Below are 14,771 nucleotides of genomic sequence, written 5' to 3' on the forward strand. Positions count from 1 at the left end.
GGTCCAGACACTTCCCCAGACTCCCTCCCGGCCAGCCGTGGTGCACTAACCCCCTGCAGTCTGTGTTCTCGCCGCCAACCCCAGTCCTCTCCCTGCGCTCCGACCAAAGCCCAAGCCTCAGCTCCCAGCCCCGCCCGCCCCGGCCTGGGAGCAGACAAGCCTCTCAGGCTGGTGAGTGCTGGTCGGCACCGATCCTCTGTGTGGGAATCTCTCCGCTTTGCCCTCCACACCCCTGTGGCTGCACTCTCCTCCGTGGCTCTGAAGCTTTCCCCCCTGCCACCCACAGTCTCCACCCGTGAAGGGGCTTCCTAGTGTGTGGAAACCTTTCTTCCTTCACAGCTCCCTCCCACTGGTGCAGGTCCCATCTCTATCCTTTTGTCTCTGTTTATTCTTTTTTCTTTTTCCCTATCCAGGTATGTGGGGGCTTTCTTGCCTTTTGGGAGGCCTGAGGTCTTCTGCCAGCGTTCAGTAGATGTTCTGTAGGAGTTGTTCCACATGTAGATGTATTTCTGGTGTATTTGTGGGGAGGAAGGTGATCTCCGCATCTTACTCTTCCGCCATTTCCCGGAAGTCCTCCTACCATTTTCTTAATTGTTTTGGGTTTGTTTTTGTAGGTCTTTTCCTTTTCTTGTGTTTCCTGCCTATAGAAGTTCCTTTAGCATTTGTGTAAAGCTGGTTTGGTGGTGCTGAATTCTCTTAGCTTTTGCTTGTTTTTAAAGGTTTTAAATTCTCTGTCGAACCTGAATGAGATCCTTCTTGGGTAGAGTAATCTTGGTTGTAGGGTTTTCCCTTTCATCATTTTAAGTATGTCCTGCCACTCCCTTCTGGCTTGCAGAGTTTCTGCTGAAAGATCAGATGTTACCCTTATGGGGCTTCCCTTGTATGTTAATTGTTGCAGTACCTTGCTGCTTTTAATATTTTTTGATTGTTTGATTAACATGTGTTTTTGCATGTTTCTCTTTGGATTTATACTGCACAGTACTCTCTGCACTCCTGGGTTTCATTGACTTTTCCTTTCCCATGTTAGGGAAGTTTTCAACTATAATCTCTTCAAATATTTTCTCAGAACCTTTCTTTTTCTCTTCTTCTTCTGGGACCCCTATTATTCTAATATTGGTGTAGTTAATGTTGTCCCAGAGGTCTCTGAGACTGTCCTCAACTCTTTTAATTCTTTATTCTGTTCTGTGGCAGTTATTTCCACTATTTTATTTTCCAGGTCACTTATCCATTCTTCTGCCACATTTATTCTGCTACTGATTCCTTCCAGAGAATTTTTAATTTTATTTATTGTCTTGTTCATCATTCTTTTTTGCTCTTTAATTCTTCTAGTTTCTTGTTAAACATTTCTTGTATTTTCTGCATTCTATTTCCAAGAGTTTGGATCATCTTTACTCTCATTACTCTGAATTCCTTTTCAAGTAGACAGCTTACTTCCTCTTCATTTGTTTGGTCTTGTGGGGTTTTACCTTGCTCCTTCATCTGTTGCATATTTCTCTGTCTTCTCTTTTTTTCCTAACTTACTGTGTTTGGGGTGTACTTTTTGCAGGCTGTAGGTTCATAGTTTCTGTTGTTTTTGGTTTCTGCCCCCCAGTGGGTGAGGTTGTTACAGTGCATTTTATAGGCTTCCTGGTGTCTGTGTTCTGGTGGGTGGGGCTGGATCTTGTCTTTCTGGTGGGCAATGTCATGTCCATTGTTGTGTTTTTGGGTGTCTGTGAACTTAGTATGACTGTGCAGCCTCTCTGCTAATGTGTGGGGTTGTGTTCCTGTCTTACTAGTTCTTTGGCATGGGGCATCCAGCACTGATGCTTGCTGGTCATCTGGTGGAGCTGGGTTTTAGTGTTGAGATGGAGATGTCTGGGAGAGCTCTCACCAATTGATATTACATGGGACCAGGAGGTCTCTGATGGTCCAATATCCTTGACTCAGCTCTCCCACCTCTGAGTCTCAGGCCTGACACCTGGCCGAAGCACCATGACCCTGCCAGCCACAGGGCTCAGAAGGAAGAAAAAAAAAAGGAAGAAAAATAATAATAAAATAAAAAATTAAATAAAATTAAAAAAATTAAAAAACAAAAAAGAAGAGAACAAGCAAACCAATAAATCCACCAATGATAGCAAGCACTAAACACTAAACTAAGATAAACATAACAAACAGAAACAAATCAGTTGCAGAAAGAAAACCCGAAGTCTGCAGTTGCTCCCAAATTCCACCACCTCAATTTTGGAAACATTCATTGTCTATTCAGTTATTCCACAGATACAGGGTTCATCAAGTTTTTGTGGGGATTTAATCTGTTGCTCCTGAGGCTGCAAAGAGAAATTTCCCTCTTGTTCACCCAGCTCCTTGGGTTCAGCTCTGGTTTGGGCCCTGCCTCTGTGTGTAGGTCACCCTGAGGTGTCTGTTCCCCACCCAGACAGGAGAGGGTTAAAGCAGCAGCTGATTAGGGCTCTCTTGGTCACTCAATTCAGGGAGAGGGAGGTGTACGGTAGTCATAATTGAAATGCAGGTTGAGCCTGTGGTGGCAGAGGCCGGCATGACATTGCAGCAACTTGAAGCATGCTGTGCGTATTTCTGGGGAAGTTGTCCCTGGATATCATGACCCTAGCAGTGCGGTGCTGCACAGGCTCCCTGGGGGTTGTGGGTAGTGACCTGTGTTTGCGCACAGAATTCTTGGTGGCAGCAGCCTTAGCATTTAATGCCCATCTCTGGGGTCTGAGCTGATAGCCATGGCTCAAGGCCGACTATGGAGCTCACTTATGTAGTGCTCTGCCTTCTGTTGGCACATGGGGAAGCAACCCCCTCTCCTCGTGCACCCCAAAACTATGGTCTCTTGCCTCTTCAGCAGGTCCAGTCTTTTCCCCTGACTCCCTCCTGGTTAGTTGTGGCACACTAGCCTCCTTCAGGCTGTCTTCACTCAGCCAACCCCAGTCCTCTTCCTTGGATCTGACCTCCAAAGCCTGAGCTTCAGCTCCCATCCCCCACCCATCCTGGTAGTTGTGCAGACAAGCAGATTGGTGAGTTCTGGTTGACACTGATCCACTGTGAAGGAATCTCTCCATTTTGCCCTCTGCACCCCTGTTGCTGCACTCTCCTCTGTGGCTCTGAGGCTTCCCCCCTGCCCACCCCCTGTCCCTGCCAGTGAAGGGGCTTCCTAGTGTGTGGTAACTTTTCCTCCTTCACATCTCCCTCCCAGAAGTGCAGGTCCCATCCCTATTCTTTTGTCTGTTTTTTTTCTTTTTTTCTCTTTTGCCCTACCCAGGTACATGGAGAGATTCTTGCATTTTGGGAAGTCTGAGGTCTTCTGCCAGCACTCATTATGTGTTCTATAGGAGTTATTCCACATGTAGATGTATTTTAGATGTATTTGTGGGGAGGAAGTTGATCTCCATGTCTTACTCCTCTGCCTTACTGAAGGTCTCCTCTCTCATATCTTCTTTTGGCCTCACACCTATATAGCCAACTGCTTGTAGGGCATCACAAGCTTAGATGTGCCACAGATATTTTTCTAAATTCACCATATCCCAACTTAACTCATCACTTCCCTTTCCTAACCTAGTTGTTTCAGTTAGGAGGCTTTAAGTTACAAATACCAGAAATTAAGTAAATTAAATTATGGTAAAATTATAACAGTTTGTTGTCTTTAACAGACACACTGGAGATGGTCACATATGTTGGCCAATTCAGTGGCTCAGTAGTATCAAGGATCCAGGTCCTCTCCATCTGTTTTCTGTATTATCATCAGCATGTCAACTACTCCTCTTATGGTCAAAAAATGGCCACAGTAGTGCCAGACATTGTTTTTATAATAATGTCCAAACACTGAAAGACAGGGAGATCCTTGCTTTTGAACCTTTTTAGAGAGAGAAAATCTTTCCTAGAAGCTCCACAACAGATTTCTCTTCACTTGTCATTCGTAAGAATTGTACCACATGCTTTATGCTTTACAAGTTAGGCTTAGATTCAGCAGCAACACGGCAGAAAATCAAACAAACAAATCAAAACAGATGACCTAAATATGATAAAATTTTATACAGGAGAACAGAGGCATACAGTCCAGGGCTGGTAAGGTAGCTTCATGAACTCACCAGAAACCCAGGATCCTTCCAGTCTTCTATTTTGTCATCCTTAAGGGATTGCCCACATCTACATGATCCTAGAAGGCTGTTGAAGATCTATTCATCACATCCATGTTCAGGAAGGAATATGGTACAAATAAATGAGTAGGTGTATCCTCTCCATTTTAAAGTCTTCCAATTAAATCTCACTGGTCAAAACTTAGTGTCATCACCACACCCAGCTGCAAGAAAATCTGGCAGTAATGTGCCAGGCTAAAAATTGGCACTCTATTGCTAAGAATGAAATGGAAAATGGATATTTGGGGCTGACCAGCACTCTGAAGAACATAATCCTTTTAAATCAATCACTGGAAAAGGAAATAAAATTTCCATTATTAGTTCATACCAGTGACTCCCAGTCAGGGGTGATTTTGTCCTCCAGGAAACAGTTGACAATGTCTGGAGACATTTTTAGTTATCACAACTTGGGGGAAGTGTTGCTACTAGTACCTGGTAGGCAGAAGACCAGGAAGCTGCTAAACATCCTGCAAAGCACAAGACAGGACCCCACATCAAAGAGTTACTTAGCCTAAAATGTTAATAAGGCTGGGAGTTTAGAAACTCTGGCTTAGACTTATCAAGATCTACCACATACTTACCTTTGGCTCTTGGGCTGGAGAAAAGCCCAGGCTTCTCTAGCTTTCCATATGTCAGTGAATGGTAAATAATCTATCCAGCTGTCCAGGCTAAAATTCTGGGGATTGTCCTTCCTTGGCTTAAAACTCTACAGTGGCTTCTCATTGCTTTCAGGTTAAAGACAAAACCCTTAATATGACCCGAGAAAACCTACATTGTCCGGGCCCTACCAGCTTTGTAACATACCACTCTCCCCTTGCTCAATGTGGTCCAGCTATACTGGCCTTTTCTTTCAGTTTCTCAAACGTGTTATAGTCTTTCCCAACTCTCCTCTGCTTCATCTTTCAGATCCAACTTCAGTAGACTGATAGCATTAGTGGTCTTAATTATTCACCCTTCCCTCTATCCATGCCCACTGGCATGTATTATTGTAGTATCCTTCCACTCTGACTAGACCTGCCTATGTGATTTGCTTCAGTCAGTGGAAAGTTGGCATAAGTGACAGGGTGCTGATTCTGAAGCTAGGCATTGAGAAACATTTTGTGCCTTCTCATCCCTGTAGTCAATCCAAGACAAGCCCAGACAAGATCAGTAGAACCTCAGATGACCTGCAGATATTTGAGTGTGAAATAAATGCTTATTGTTATATGGCATTGAGATTCTGTGATTGTTATGCAGCATAACTGTGACAGAAGCTGACTGATAAACACCTCAATCCAATATCACCAAATTCTGTTCATTCTACTGCTTATCATCCCACTGACTCAGTTCTGACCTTTAAAATGTTCTAACTGGTCTCCCTATTTCTAGGCCTTCCCTCTTCCAGCCAATCCTCCACACTGCTTCCATAATTATCATTCAAAACAAAACAAAACAAAAAATTATCATGTTACTTTCCTGCTTAAAATTCTTTGATGTCTCTCCATTGCCTTCAGGATAAGATCCAAACCCCTAAGCCTTGCATTGCTGGCTTCCTTTCTATGCTACTTTTACCTTTAAAATCTCATCTGCTTTGCCCTCCCTGGTATCCTCCAATCACAAGGCTCAAACATGCTCTGTACTTTAAAGCTTGTAGACCTCTACTCTTCCCTCTGTTCCCTTCCCTCCCCTTATTTGGGTAAAATTCATTTTCAGCTTTCTAGGTGAACTCAAATACCAGTTCTTCTGTGCAGCCTTCCCTGATTCCCTTCACTTCCTCTCAGATGGAAAATATCATGCATCTCCTTTGTGCTTCCGTGAGGAGCTGTTTAGCTCACACTTCCTTTAGTCTTGAGTTAAAGTTAGTTCCTTAAGCAGTCACCTGTCCCACCCCCTGTGAACTTCCTTTTATTTTTATCCCAGTCCCCTTCCTTGCTTGCACAACCTCCCCATATCTAACATGGAACCTGGAACAAAGTAAGTAATGTGTGTTGCAAAGGAAGAAATCTCTTATTTTAAGCCTGTAATGATAGATCTTTAAGGTGTTATATTAGGGGCAGTTATATCCCATCAAATTATCTTCCCTTCCCTGCCTTCACATTTCCAACCATAATTATCTATTAATAAGAAAGTCATTGGGGTAACAAACTCTCCCTTGAAAGTTATATAACACCAAGGAGGGGGGAAGTCTTCATTACTGTGTAGCCTAGGTCTTTCCTCTCATATATCTACCTGAGATAAGGTAATAAGCATTTTGTTGTATACAGGAGTGGAGCACGGATGCTCTGTAGAGCTGTACAGGATGCACATTCCAACTCTAAGTGGTGCCACTCAGATAGGTTCGGGGTAGGGATGTGGAATGGGGGCTAAGTATAGTGACTCTGAAACACAGGGAATAAGAGAGAGAGTAACCAGGGAGTGCTGAGGAGGCCAAGAGAGGAGAGGATACGTGAAGAGAGATGAGACAATGAGAGAAGTGATAAAAAAAGAAAGTCTGGAGGCTATAGCAATTTTTCCATGTGCCTCTAGTCTATGAAACTTTATTCTTCAGCAATCTTAGAACATGAAGACCATGATCCAGGACAGAATTGCCTTGGAGAGGGTAAACACACACTTTGTGGGTGGTCTGTCTACTAAGCTCATGGTGCCAAATATCCTCAGCCTTTGTTTCCATGCCCAACTTTATGCTTCAAGGAGTTTCCAAATACTTCTTGCTCTGTATCTCAGTTCCCTAGTTTGCCACTGACTCCCTGTGTGACCTTGGGTTGATCCTTTCTACTCTTTAGGCTTCTGGGCCCCCATTTGTAGTATGAGTGGGGGGTTGATAAAATGTTTTACAAGGATTTGACTCAAGGATTCTGTGTATCTATGATTCCATAACTATAAGGTGTGTTTGTGAGTGTGAGTGTGTAGGTATGTATATGAATTTGGACATGCCTCTGCCCCTTGGGCTTCAGTTAACTTATAAAATGGGTATATTTGATCCAGGTCTCTTAAGGTCCTTCAAGTTTGTAAGTATCCATAATTCCACAATTCTGCAGTCCAAGTCTTTTCCTCTAAGTCAGATTTTCTTTTTTTGTGTCTTTATTATCCTCCTATCCATTTTCTCTGTAGCTCAAGGATGCTTCCCTTCTTGCAACTCCTAGAAATAAACATGAATATTTCTAGGCCCTGCCCTAGATCTGGGGAGCTGTGTTCCCCTCTGGCCACACTACTCTCAGCTCCAAAGAACGATGAAAATGCCAGCTGCTTGGAGCTGTCTCCCACTGCTAATAGGTTTTTTTTTTTCCAGTTGTCTTGAGAAAATAATTATTCTCCAAATAAACTCCACTTAGGTTTATAATAAATGTGATTTAAGTGAAAAAATTATCACCCACTTAGGCTGAGAAAACCACTCCAATCTCTCCAGGGAAGAAATGCTTTCATTAACCAGGGCCTCTCCCAGAGTCTTCAAGGCAAAGACCTCACCCTGGGGGTGGCACTCAGAGAAATGCAAATGACTGGAGTGAGCTCACAACTAGTCCCAGCACTCCTGAGGGAAACAGACATTCAGGGTCCATTGAGCCTTCAAGGGGATCATCCTAGACAGCTCCCTTCCCTCAAGCTGGGCAGCCTTTCTTCCAAGCCAGACAGTTGAGATCTCTCCTTTTGTAAAGATCTTTGGATGTCTCATTACTATTTATGCCACAATTTAAAGATCCATATGGATTCTTAAAGATCATCAGATCTAACTGCCTTGTTGAAGAGAGGCAGTTCTCTCAGTCTCTGGGGAGACTGAGGCCTAGATAAAAAAAAAAGGACTTGCTCAAGGTTACAGGATCAATCAGTGGCAATACCAGAGTCTTCTCAGCCTGTGGAAGAGCAGCAACCACATAGTAGTTTGATTTTTGCAATTCTCCCTACCTCATTCTTTCCCATTTATCACCCAGTACTCTAGTCTAAATCATGATTGTCAGTTTTTGGTTTTGTGTGAGTACCCAATTTTTGGATGCAATGGAAACTATCAGAGAGTGGGACGTACACTTTCCTACAGTCTGGCTCAAAGCATTTACCAGCCACATCTGATTCTGCTTGGGACCTTGGTTATCTGACAGCATAAGCCTCTTATGAGCCCCTGGTATTTTTTAATGACTGCTCTGGCTGAGTTCCCAGCCTCTTATCCATAATCCAGGACAGCTGCCCCATCCTTCCCACAGATAGGAGCTGCTGTAGGCCCTGAAATCTCCATCTCTCCCTAAGAAACACCTCTAAGAGCATGTTCCATAGAAGGAAGAGAGTGGAATGGAATCTTTCAACTCTGAAAATCTTGGTGACTTAGTCCTCTTCCATTCCAACTCCTGTTCTCTCCAGAACCCACCCTCAACACTAGTCCCCTCTGCTGACAGGTAGCCTAGTGCATTCTAGCACCATATATCTTCATAAAACAGGAGGCCTGGCAATACATTTTAGGACAACGTGAAAGAGGGGCTTATAAACTCTGTTATTGGAAAGTCTAGGGCACACAGATAATATGATTCCCATAGCTGCATTTTTTATTCATTCACTTGTCAATAATTCATTCATTCCTTAACAGTCAACAAGTGTCTACTGTGGGTCAGGCTATGTGTGACATGCTGGGGATAAAGAAATAAGGCACAGACTGTTATCTTCAAGGTGTCCCCAGATTAGTAGGAGCAAGTGTGACAATTTTATAATATACAGTGATCCATGTCAGATCAGGGTTAGTTGAGTTAAAATTAGTTCCTTAAGCAGTCACCTGTCCCACCCCCTGTGAACTTCCTTTTATTTTTATCCCAGTCCCCTTCCTTGCTCCCACAACCTCCCCATATCTAACATGGAACCTGGAACAAAGTAAGTAATGTGTGTTGCAAAGGAAGAAATCTCTAATTTTAAGCCTGTAATGATAGATCTTTAAGGTGTTATATTAGGGGCAGATGTTGAGTAAATATATGTGAAAGCCTTATTTTGCTTAGGGGATTCCAGCAACATTTCACAAAGGAGATAATTTTTCAGTAATTTTGTAAGGAAAAAAGGGAGTTTGCTGACAGAAATAGGAAAGAGTGCCCCAAGCAGAGGGACTACCATATCAAAAGCCCATGGCTGAATTTTAATAGCTAACATTTATTGAGAACCTACTATGTGTCAGGTACTTTATGCATTAACTCATTTAATCCAGACAATAACCCTATGAAGTAGGTAATATTGTAACCTTATTTACAGATGGGAAACTAAGACACATAAAGGTTATACGACTTGCCCAAGGCTACTTTAACTAGGAAATAGGGGAGGCATTATTTGTACCCAAACAGTTGGACATCAGAAGTGGAGCTCTTAACCACTACATGGTTTTGCTTCCTTCAGATGGTAATGGGAAATAGCTTGACTGGGATGTAGTGTTGGAGAAGTAGAGACACAGAGAGTGAAAATGTCAAGAAGCAGGTTGGAGAGATCCTAATCAAAAGGTCAAGTGGAAAAGAGAAAGGTCAAGTGGAGAAACAAAGAGGAGACATTGGAATGGGGAAGGCATTTGCATTAGTTATGACTCTCAGGCACAAATTCAGGTCTATGTGGAATACCCTATTTGCTCACCTCTATGTAAGACACTATTGCCACCTCCCAAGGAGGCTTAGGCAAGTTTCCAGAAAAATGGGAGAAGGGCCTCTAATTTCCAGTTTCTCATGGCCACCTCTGAGGCCCTTGTTATCAAAGACCAGCCAATGCGCTATGAATGAGGCAAGCTGGAAACCACCGGAAGTCATAGGGCCCCAGGCAACTGCTGTCTTTGGCCTTAGCTTGGAAAGAGCTTGTGAGGCTCAAGAGAGGTAGTATTTGAGATTTGGGAGGGAGCTAGGTGAGCAGAGATGTCATTTCCTGAGAGGTGGTGCCAGTGAGGTACCACTGAGGTGCCTCAGTGAGAATTTGTCTTCTGGCCACAAAAACTTGCTTTCAAAATTTAACCACATTAATAAGGTTTTCTTTTTTCATCATTCTTTCTGCCTTTAACCTTTTTGTTAGTAGTTAATAATTTTGTGTGTGTGAAATAGCAGTCACTTTCAGTTATGTTGCAAAGAAGCAGAAAATGGGTGTGGCAGACACTGCTTGTCCTTACCCAATATCCATTCTCCTCTTCCTGTCTAACAGAACTCTGATTTTGTTTGGGGCAGAAGTGGGCCCAGCAGGGGTGGGGGAAACCTACACTTCTTAGCCTCCCTCAGCTTGCAGAGGGGTAGCCAGAAGATTTAGTTCTGACCAATGATGTGCAAGCAGAAGTAACTGTGTGGCAATTTCACAAAAGAGTTTTTAAAAGAGGATAGACTCAGTGGACACATAACTTTTGCCTTTTCCTGTCCTTACTTCCTACAATGAAGACATGGTGCCTGGTGCTATAGGGGCTATCTGTCTCATAGATAGACTCCTATATATATACCCTGAGGATGATACCACAGGTAAGAATAGTAGAACATAAAGACACAGGGGCCTGGATACCCAGTGGGTCCTGGACTCTAACTCTTGATTTCTTGCTGAATATATATGTATATATATTACCCCTACTTGTTGAAACCTCTGGGTTTGTTTGTATGCTTATTTGCTTTTATTATTTGTTGCCAGATGCAATCCAAATTGATATAGTTTGCATACCTTCTTGAGCAGGAGTTTAAAGCGTGGTGGGGTAACAGAATCCACTAAGGAAGAGGTGATCCTGAGGGATGAGCTGGGGGCAGCCCCTCCTTCCTTCCTGCAGGCTTTTCTCCCCAAGCTTCTCTTTTTCCAAACCTGGGAATTTCTTCTCTTCTGATTAAATCAGGAAGGCTGTTCCCTTACAAGGAGTGGCAGTGAGGACCAGAGCCTTCAAGGGAAAGCGAAACCCAGGAGATAAAATATGGGCATCTGATACAAGCTGTACCTTCCCTCCTACATCTGCCTTTCGGAAATCTTCTCTGGCAAAACCTAGGATGTTCCCTGTTCTGTTTCTTTTTAAATATGCAAATTTAATGAGTTAATGACTACAAGCAAGACAAAGTGATAAAATTGTGCTTCATTTTTTCTTTCTTTTTTTTTGCGGTTCGCGGGTCTCTCACTGTTGTGGCCTCTCCCGTTGTGGAGCACAGGCTCTGGATGCGCAGGCTCAATGGCCATGGCTCACAGGCCCAGCCGCTCCGCGGCATGTGGGATCTTCCTGGACCGGGGCACGAACCTGTGTCCCCTGCATCCGCAGGCGGACTCTCATCCACTGCGCCACCAGGGAAGCCCTGTGCTTCTTCTATAGACTCGTGACAATGAGATGTTTAGCTATAATTTTCCAATACAAACTTGAAACAATATTCTTATTGAATAAACACCTTCATAAATGAGTCATGTGATGAACACAGAAATTTTGACCAAAGTAAATTGTAAATTGAAAATTGTTGGAATTATTCATATTTTTAATTCAACATGTTTGCTCTATTTAAAAATTAATACCTGTAGAATATCACAATAGATTATATTTTCAGACAATACAGAGAAGGTATATACCATTGTTTATAATCCTTAAAGTACCTCTTAAATTAGAAAATACTGCTATGCTACATATCAAAATTAAAAAACAAAGCAAAACAAAATACATACTGGTTTATTTAAAATATAAACATTTTATTTTATAAATTACTTTAAAATAATAGATATTGATGTGCATTTTAAAAGCACATTAATTCCATCATAACCAATTGGCAAAATTTAGGAAAATCATACATCATTTCCATATTCCTTGGTTAAAATTTTTCCTTTATTGTGGCAAGTAAATTTAAAAGTAAAATAATGAATTCCTGGAAAAATATCAACATCATAATGATTTGCCAGTTTTTTCCAATGGAATAGAATTTAGAATTATGTATCCACTTTAGAAATACTGCAAAGCTCAAACTAGTTGGGAGAATTTAACAACCATTTTTAAGTTCACAAAATACAGTATTTTCATTTAATATTTATAAATATACAGTACTGTTTCCTATACCAATACAGCATTGTACAATAAGTGTAATGCCATCTAAAACTTACAGAGGAGACTCATTTAAACAAGTCAGTAGGATAAACAGTAGTACCCATGTTTAGGCACACAAATTGTAAAACTGCAGTTTACTTTTTATGATTGGTTCTGTGCAATTAAAAATGAGACAGATACAAAATAATTAGATATGCAAGAAATAGCTATTCACAGTTAAATGGTGACAATCTGTGCATATTTCATACATCATTTTATGCATATTTTTTTCTATTTTTTAACTTTAAAATAAAAAGTATTGGTTTTCTATGGGTTATAAAACAACATAAAAATAAGTACAATCCAAGAGAATGTAATGCAGGTGTTATTTGAAGTTAACAAACTATGGCCCAGGGCTTAGATCCACTGAAAGATATTTCCAAATCCAAATAATACTTACAGAAACAATTCTACACAGAAAAAAAATATTGCTTGCCTCCACAGAAACCAATAATTTATAAGAACAATGTTCATTTTTAATTAACCTACATATTAAAGTCACACATAGCCCGACTTTAATAGTCAAACTTAATGTCAATATAAAAGAATGCAGATTGGACCGTTGTTTTGGACTATAAATTTTCACATGAATGAAATTTTATAAAGCTGAAATGGCATAAAAATATATCTATATAAATCAGAGGTTTAATTTTTTTTCCTTAACAGTCTTAGGTACCAACCAGATGAAGTTGCTGGTAACTCATATACTGATGATTTTTGAAGTATATTGGGAAGGGAAGGTTGGTTATTACCACTATGAATCTTGCTGATTCTACTCATAGTCCTGCAAATGGAAGGAAACCAAGGATGAGGAGAATGAATTGGACTAGGCAAACAAGAAGAGGTAGAAGGACTAACTCTTGCTGGGCCTTGTCACTCCCAGAGTCACTATTCAGTTCTCCAACATTTGTCAGTCCATCTCTTTCATGACTAATCTTCTGTATAAAATGGCATTGGTAGTTTGGGAGTTTAGTATTGACATGTACACACTGCTATATTTAAAATAGATAACCAACAATGACCTACTGTATAGCACAGGGAACTCTGCTCAATATTATGTAATAACCTAAATGGGAAAAGATTTTGGAAAAGAATATATACATGTATATGTATAACTGAATCACTTTGCTGAACACCCAAAACTATCAAAACATTGTAAATCAACTATACTCCAATATAAAATTTAAAAGTAAATTTTAAAAAGTGACATTGGAATCTTGATAAAGGTTGCAGTGAATCTATCAATGACTTTGAATGGACATTATTATTTTTTTGGCTGCACCTTGTGACATGGGGGATGATTCCCCAACAAGGGATCGAACCCATGCCCCCCATAGTGAAAGCACAGAGTCTTAACCACTGAACCACCAGGGAAGTCCCTGGATGGACATTTTAACAATATTAATTTTTCCAATTCATGAACACAAGGTATCATTCTATTTATTTGTGTCTTCTGTAATTTATTTTATCAATTTCATGTCCTTTTCACTGTAGAAATCTTTTACCTCCTTGGTTAAATGTATTCTTAATATTTCATTGTTTTTCATGCTGCTGTAAATGGAATCATTTTCTTTATTTCTCTATTAGATAATTTGTTGTTAGTATATATAAATACCATTTTTCACAGAAGAACAGTTCTAAAATGTATATGGAACCAAACAGAAAAACCACTGAATAGCCAAAGCCATCCTGAGAATGAAAAGCAAAGTGAGAGGCATCATACTTCCTGATTCCAAGATATATTATAAAGTTATGGTAAATTAAAAACTATGATACAGTGATAAAAATAGACAAATAGACCAATGGAACAGAATCAAGAAACCTGAAATAAATCCATGCATATAGAGTCAACTAAAATTTGACAAGTGAGCCAAGAATACACAGAGGGAAAATTCAGTTTCTTAAATTAATGGTCCTGGGAAAATTCACATGTAATAGACTGAAACAGACACCTATCTTATACCACTCACAAAAATTAACTTCAAATGGATTAAATACTTAAATGCAATACCTGAATCCATAAAACTCCTAAAGGAAAACATAGGGACAAAGCTTCTTGACATGTGTCTTGGCAATTAGTTTTTGCATATGACACTTAAAGCACAAGCAATAAAAATAAAAATAAACAGGTGAGACTATATCATACTAAAAACCTTCTTCACAGCAAAATAAATAATTAACAAAGTAAAAAGGCAACCTACATAATGGGAAAAATATTTGCAAATCATACATCTGATAAGGAGGCAATATCCAAAATATATAAAGAACTCTTACAACACAATAGTGAAAAAAAAACAATTTAAAAATGGGCAACGAATCTTAATAGACATTTTTTCCAAAGAAGATATAAAAATGGCAAATAGGTACATGGAAAAGTGTTCAACATTAGTAATCATTAGGGAAATGCAAATCAAAGCCATAATAAGGTGTCCCCTCACACTTCTTAGATTGAATATCTACAAAAAGACAAGAGATACAAATGCTGATGAAGATGTGGAGAAAAGGGAAAATTTATGCGCTGTTGATGGGAATGTAAATTGGTACAGCATCTATGGAAAACAGTTTGGAGTTCTTTAAAAAACTAAAAATAAAGCTACCATATAATCCATTAATACCAATTCTGGGTATATATATGAATGAAA

The sequence above is a fragment of the Lipotes vexillifer genome, unplaced genomic scaffold (assembly GCF_000442215.2).
Source record: "Lipotes vexillifer unplaced genomic scaffold, Lipotes_vexillifer_v1.1 scaffold348, whole genome shotgun sequence".
Lineage (NCBI taxonomy): Eukaryota > Metazoa > Chordata > Mammalia > Artiodactyla > Lipotidae > Lipotes > Lipotes vexillifer.